Genomic DNA, 7,942 nt, shown 5'->3' on the forward strand with positions numbered 1-7,942 from the left:
TTCAAAATTAAAAAAAAAATCTAAATCTTGTTCAAATTGTAATAATTTTTGTCCAAAATAACCGATTTTTCAGAAAAACGTCAATGTTATAACTGAAATTATTTTTAAAAGTTCAAATTTTGTCGAAATATAATGATTTTTGTTTTAAAATACAAATCTTCAACGAAAAACACTACCACAATAATAGTTTATGATTTTCTAAATCTTCATTCGTTCTATCTAAAAATTATAAAAATAAGAATTTTCATATCCTTTTTCGGTGAACAAGTTTTTTCAATTAATTTTTCTTGTGCCTTGCTTCGTTTTTCCAAAAATTAAATTTTTTATAGTTAATTTTATTTTTCACAATTAAAACAAAAACTAAGAATCCTATCAACAAATTATTGATGACAAAATTCCAGCTCTTTTTCTAAAAGGGCAACTTTTGTCTATTCATTTTTTACATAGCCTTTGTCGGTTGCCAAAAATTAAATGTTTTAATTTTTAATGTTTTCCAGGATTAAAACAAAAAGTACACATCCCATCAAAAAGTGAATAATAACAAATTCGTAGATCTTTTCTGAATGCTCAATTTTTGTCAAATCGCCTTTTTCATATTTTGCATAGTTTGGCCGAAAAATATAATTTTCGAAATTTACATTATTTTGAATGCTGTCAAAATTCGAATTTTTGATTTTTCAACAAAATTCAAAAAGTTGTTATAATAATCTTGTGGGGCATTAAAAAAGCAACATTTTTCTCTTCTTGACTTTTGTTTCATAGTTCGCGTTATTTGGCTTAAGATTTTCGTTTGTTTATTTGGAATTTTGTAAATGCTATAACTCACAGACGGATATAAAAACCTTTTTTTAATTCAGGGAGTCTCAAAACTTGGACATTTGACCAAAACTGGGGCGGAGGAAGGTGTCAAATTTTACACAAATCTAATACCTTATCCTATAAAACTGTAAAAATAAATGTTGCTCAATTCGTAGGTGTTTTGCGATTTTTTTTATCAAAAGGGTTAATTGTAGATTTAGTTTTCAAAATTCCAAATTTAAGATATAAATCAATTTCAAGTAATGAAAAACCAATGAGACTTTCAACAACAATGATTCCGAGATTTTTTAGATGTATCGTTACATCATTTTTTTTATATAAAATTGTAAATTTTATAACATTGTATTTTCTATTTTTTTTAATAAATAATTTAAAAATGTTTTAAGTGTCTTTTCAGCCATTTCGAAAAAAAGTAGGACACCCAAAAAAACGGAATCACCAGTTTTGAATATTCTTTGAAGTTTATTTAGAATATAGATGTATGCAAAAATATTTATACATTTTTATAGTTGTAAAATAAAGTTAAACAGCGGCTATTTTATAGATCTATTTACAATAGTAATATTACAGCATAAATCTGTTGTCCAACGGAAAAATGTAGTGACTTTTTCCGTAGAGGTTATTTTCTCATGCACAGCTATCGGAAAAGAGTCTCTATGGCAAATGTCACTTAATAGGTTTTTCTATTGGACAGCAGAAATGTACTGTCGAGTTAAAAAAACTTTAAACAAAAAATGCAGTATTTACGCATTATTTCTAAATGATGAGAAAACAATTATTGCTGCAAACGTCTTCCGACTTCAGAAAATTTCAGTAAAAGCTTATACTTTTATTAAGATTTTAAGATTTTGTGAAGGTGATGAAATTTAATATTTAAAAAGCCTCAACCATTACTGTAATTCCTTGACCTCATCCTCCAATTAAATGGAAATATTAGTAATTTAAGAAATTAAAGCTACAGTTACTTCATGAAAACAGTAATTTGGTTTGTAACGTAAGTACAAAATCAAAATAATTTCCAGAAAATAAGTCAACATATTATTAGATTAAAATTTTCTTACAGACATAAAATCAAATATTTTTTACTGTTTACAATATTGAGGAATTTATAATTGCAAATATATAAAATTGAATAAATTTCTATTCTAAACCTTCAAAACTAAACTATTACAAAAAAATAAAAGAATTCAAAATTGATAAATTTTCTATTGTAAACATTAAGTATTGAAGAATCTTCAATTGAAAATACTTAAATTAGAAGAATTTTAAATTGAAAATCGTTAACATCGGAGAATTTTCCATTTTAAATCTTCAAAATTGAAATATTCCCAAAAAAAAGTTTCAAATTTGTCTTCAAAATTTTCAAACAAAATTCAATTTGGAAGATTTAGGGTTAAAAAATTGACTTTGGATTTGCAGAACCATCAATATGTTAGATTTTTTTATTTAGAAATCATTGAAATTAATGAATTTTAATTCTTCAAAATTTAAGAATTTTAAATTGCAAATCGTCAAGATTGAGGAATTTTTTTATTGTTAATCTTGAAAATGAAATAATTTGTAATTCTATTTTTTGAAAATTCAAGTATTTGCAATTCTAACTTTTGAAAATTGCAGAACTTTGAATAGCATATTTGATTAATTGAAGAGTTTTTAATCTTTTAAATTTAAACTTAAAAATTATGTAACTTTGATGATTTACATTCGAAATTTCTTCACTTTGCAAGATTTAGAATGGAAAAATTGATTTATTATTTCCAAAAAGTTTTTTTTTGGCTTCTGATTTTTAAAATTTACACTGAAAAATGATGTAATTTTTAAGACTTTCGAAATGTCTTCAGTTTCGAAGATTTAGAATGGAAAACTTGACTTATTATTTCCAAAAAGTTTTTTTTGGCGTTAGATTTTGAAAATTTACACTGAAAAATGATGTAATTTTTCAGACTTACTTTCGAAATGTCTTCAATTTCGAATATTTAGAATTGAAAACTTGACTTATTATTTCCAAAAAGTTTTTTTTGGCTTTTGATTTTGAAAATTTACACTGAAAAATGATGTAATATTTAAGAATTTCGAAATGTCTTCAGTTTCGAAGATTTAGAATTGAAAACTTGACTTATTATTTCCAAAAAGTTTTTTTTTTGGCTTTTGATTTTGAAAATTTACACTGAAAAATTATGTAATTTTCAAGACTTACTTTCGAAATTTCTTCAGTTTGGGAGATTTAGAATTGAAAACTTGACGTTTGATCTTCAAAATCATCCACATATAAGAATTTGTATTTATACATTTTCATAATTGAAGAGTTCTCAATTGCAAATCTTCAAAATTATAGAACTATGAATTGTAAATAGTTAACAATGAAGAATTTTTTATTTTGACAATTTACAATTAAAAATTACAAAAATTGTATGATTAAAAAGTATGTGATTTTTATGATTTATGTTTGAAATTTCTTTAATTTGGAAGAGTTAGAATTGAAAACTTGACTTTTCATTGGTAAAACCATCAAAATCATCAAAATTTAAGAATTTTGATTTATACATAATTGAAATTAAAGTTTCTAATTATAATATTCAAAATTGAAATATTTTTAATTGCAAATCGTTAAAACTGAAAAACTTTCTATTTTTAAAAAATTCTATTCAAAATATAAACTTAAATCAATTTCAAAGCATTATATTATTTGCAACATAATTTTCACCTGTTTCCGCCTGTTTTTTGAGCGTTTGTCTTAATTTTTATAACATTAACATCGAATTTTCCCTCATATTAACACGAAAATAAAATAAAATTGTGCGTCAAATAAGCCCAAGTTCAAGATAAACATCAATTTTATAAAAAGATTTTGCAAAAAACGTCAAATTGAGATCTTTTTGAAAAATTGGAAACTCAAAATAATTAACGTTTTAAAGTTTCTCTAAAATATTTTATGAAATTAATAGGATATTTTTAGAATTTTGTCCTTAGATTCTGCCGTGATGTCAAACTTGGGGCAAAAAAGAAGAAAAATTTGAAAAATTTGTAAATACTTAACAACTTTTTTTTAATCATTATTTACAGGGTGTCTACTCAAATCCTAAAAATAAAATTGCCTGAGATAATTTCAGGGTTTCAAAGTTCTTTCCAGCTATAACTTTTCGTAAGTTTATTATAAATATTTTTTTAGTTTTTAGGAATTCAATAAATATTAGATACAAGATATGCTTAAATATATTAGCACGATAGATTAATTAAATAATTAAATAATACGAAAAACATAATAATTTCTTGACTTTCTCTTTAAAGTCCATTAATTCGAATTATAATCCATACCAATTTACGTATTTAGGGAAAATATTCGTACGTATTCAAGTAAAATAATTTAATTTTAATTTTTAAGTTTTATTTATATTTTATTTATTATTTATTTATTTTATTTTAGTTTAACCAAATATTTGAATTTTAAACTGAGAAGATTAATTTTATTTCAAAAAGAAGATTTAAAAAAAACATTAATTCCTAATCAAACAGTTGAATTTTCAACAGAAAAAGATGAATTTCCAAACAAATTGCCTAAAATTGGTAACGTAGTTTATGAATGATCCAAGGTATGATCCTTTATCAGCTTTTAAGCTATCTTCACTCTCAAACTGATAATAATAATAATAATAATAATAATAATAATAATAATAATAATACAACTTTTTGCATTTGTCAATACCATTTGATTATAATAATAAGGATCACAAATTATCAAAGGTTTTTTTACGCACACTGAAGTGCCTCAAATCGAGAAAAAGCGGGTAATATATAACTATTTAACTAATTCCTTTCGATTGAAACGTAATATTCAATTCTACATTTTGTTTAAAATTGAAATATTCTTAAATTAGAAATAAGGTTAAACTCGTAGAATTGGGCTTTAGTACAGTTGCTTTGTATAATTATGCAAGTTTCACGTAATTTTCCTCGACAGTCTCGAAATCTGCCTTAGCAACAGTAATGCATTCATCGAGGACAAGTATGACCTATCCTTAGGCTTTAAAACAAAGATTGTTCTTCGGATATTAAATAATAATACTAATAAATCTGCATCAGATTTACAGAGAAGGTTTATTATTCTCGAAATTTGAGGTACAATTCCATTGCAGTCTCATTTAATTCATTTATATATACCCTTTGAAAATTTTTAAACCTTATTCAATGTTTTTAAATCCATTGAAATCTGTACATTTTGTAAAGCCATTGTAATCTCCAAAATGCCAATAATTCTTATAAAATTGTTTTAAATGCCTTCAAATTCGTCAGTACTACCCTAGCTTAATAAATTCTTAACCAAAAGTAGCTCAATTTTCAGCAGATTTCTAAAAGTTTTACATGTTATTATATAATATTTATAATATTAATAAGTATATGTTATCATAATGAGGCCTTCAACATATTGGGCTGGCAATATCTAAAATCTTAAAGAACAATACGTAATATGTATGGTAATATTAATATTTTTGATAATATTTTCATTACTTCTCACATGTCATGTAAAACTCATATTTACGCGCGCACCCACACACACACATACACACACACATTCATTATTTAATTCTTCCACATAAACGGCAGATTTCGCAAATCCTGAGAGATATTAAAATTATGGTATCAATTTTGTCTTGAAAATTACTGTAATGAAATGTAAACATTTGAGAACCACAGCTATATAATCCAATCAAGTACTGGAATATTCAACAGTTAATTTAATTTATTTTTGAAACATTTAAAAATTTTTTTCTCTGATTAGGAAAAATGAGGATTGCTTCTACTTTCGCTGTATCCTTGGCAGTTATCCTGAATTTTATTGGTAAATATCATGATAAAATATATCAGTAGTTTTAAGTACAGTTTCAAATTTTACTAAATAACAATTTGGCCTACATATTTTTTTCCCTAATCTTTTAGACTTATGGAAAGGTTGTTGTTTTATATTTATAAACGAAAGTCTAATTTAGTGGCTAGGTTTTAAAATTATAACTGAGTAACGACCTAAAGGTAAAAAAGGTTGAAAAAAATAATTGTATAATTTCAAAGCACGTAAAACATTTCTTCTAACCATTTATTGATAGAATTCGTTTTTGGGATTTGTGAATCGCAAATATACTAATAGGCGATATAAGTAAAAAAGTCTAAAAAATAAAGATTTGCATCTTTTCAAAATAGCAACAAATTTAGCTTTACCCAATTTTTGGTAGAATTTTAGGTTTATCCGTAAAAAATTATATAAAAAAATTTGGAAAAACGTTTGAGCAAAGAATTTTAGCTCTTTACTGTTAGCTAAAGGTAGAAATAAAAGTCAATGTAGGGTACAACCAACTACCCGGAGAATCGGGAGAAACTTACACCGGGAGAAAATCGGGAGATAAATATCACACCGGGAGATTTCCCTTATTTTATAATTCGTGTGTTTTGTAATTTTTGAAAGTTTCCAATTATAGAAAGCATATCATTTACAAAGTGTTTAGAATTATTAAACTTTCAAGGTTCTGAAATTGTTAACAGGAAATATGACAGTGATCATATTATACTTATCTTCTTTAAATACTTACCTTACTTATCTTCTTTAAATACTTACCTTACTTATCTTCTTCAAACTGAATGTTTTATCGAATGAATGTTTAGATTATTTTTTGGAGGTTTTGCATTTCAAATTTAAATGCATAAATCAGACAATTAAATACATAATTCAAAATTTTATATTAAAAGCTTTGATATAGTTATGAATTTAATAATTTTCTATGTAAATACAAAGCAAATTCGCATTTAAAAGCTTAAGATTGTACAATTTAAACAAATGGAATCATATTACAGCAATCCTCTTTTGTATTCTTTACTTTAATTTGAAATTTAATATCTTAAAATTGTCCGATTTTTAGTTGAAGATTTAAACAAATAAATAATTTCAAATTGAAAAATATTTGATTCTAAAGGTTCAAGAATGAATAATAATTCTAAAGAAAGATTTGAAATTAAGAATAGAGTGTTTAAAATCCAAAAAAAGTATTAAAAAACTGAAAGTGATACATCAGTAAATTAATAATTTCGGTAACTTTAAATGGTTACAATTGTAGATTTCAGAATTTACATGTTGATCGCTGAATTTTTCATTTTTTCCTTTCATAAATTTTAATTTTAGAATTAAAATTAAATTGGTTGAATTTTAGAAAGTATAATTAGCGATTTTTAAGCTATTTAAATTTACGTTAAATTATTGAAATTTTAATGGGTTTAAGCATAAAAAAGTTTTAATATATATCACAATTTTTTATGATAATTTTTTTTCAGGTTTAAACTAAGTGCGCATTCGCTTACGTTTCAATGTTCCAGACTAGACATTTTTTCATTTTTAATGTTATCCGTTAAAAATTACTATTAAGTTTGAAGATTTTGTTTAGAATAATTCAATTAATTTTTTTATTTGAGAAAACTTTTTCTAATCAGCTATAAAGTTAAATTACAATTTCGTTATCTAATACAAATTTTGGTTTCATTTTTTTTTGTCAAACTATGCAAGATACGAAAAAAAATGAAGAAGCTAAAATTGCGCATCCTGAAAAGATCTAAAAATTTGTTATGAATCACTTTTTGATAGGACGCGTAGTTTTTCCTTTTAGTCGCAAAAGACAACATTAAAACATCTGCTCGATGATGTATTTATCTTGGGCTTCGCGCTCGATTATGTATTTACCTCGCGCTACGCGCTCGGCCTTTATATTTTCGCACATTCTTGCGCAAAACTTTTAAAATTAAAACTTAAAACTTCCAACACTGTAATTTTGTGATTGTGAATTCTCTTTTGTTAAAAGAGCTTAGCTCGAGATTTTGAGCGCACTTACGGCGCGTGGCTGATGGCTCTCCCACACCGCGCTCGGTCTTTGCATTTCTCCCGCATTCGCGCACAGACCTTTTAAAATCAAGGGTCAACGGATCGACAACTGTAATTTTGTGATTGTGAACTCTCTTTTTTTAAAGCTTTTCCGGCTTTAACGAACAAATCTTAAAAGTAACTAGTATACTTTCCTTAAAAAGTTTTGTTCATGAGATCCCGCATATATGGTTTCCAAAAACTTGATTTGCAATTTTAGTCGAAAAA

This window comes from Belonocnema kinseyi, chromosome 2, assembly GCF_010883055.1.
Source record: "Belonocnema kinseyi isolate 2016_QV_RU_SX_M_011 chromosome 2, B_treatae_v1, whole genome shotgun sequence".
NCBI lineage: Eukaryota > Metazoa > Arthropoda > Insecta > Hymenoptera > Cynipidae > Belonocnema > Belonocnema kinseyi.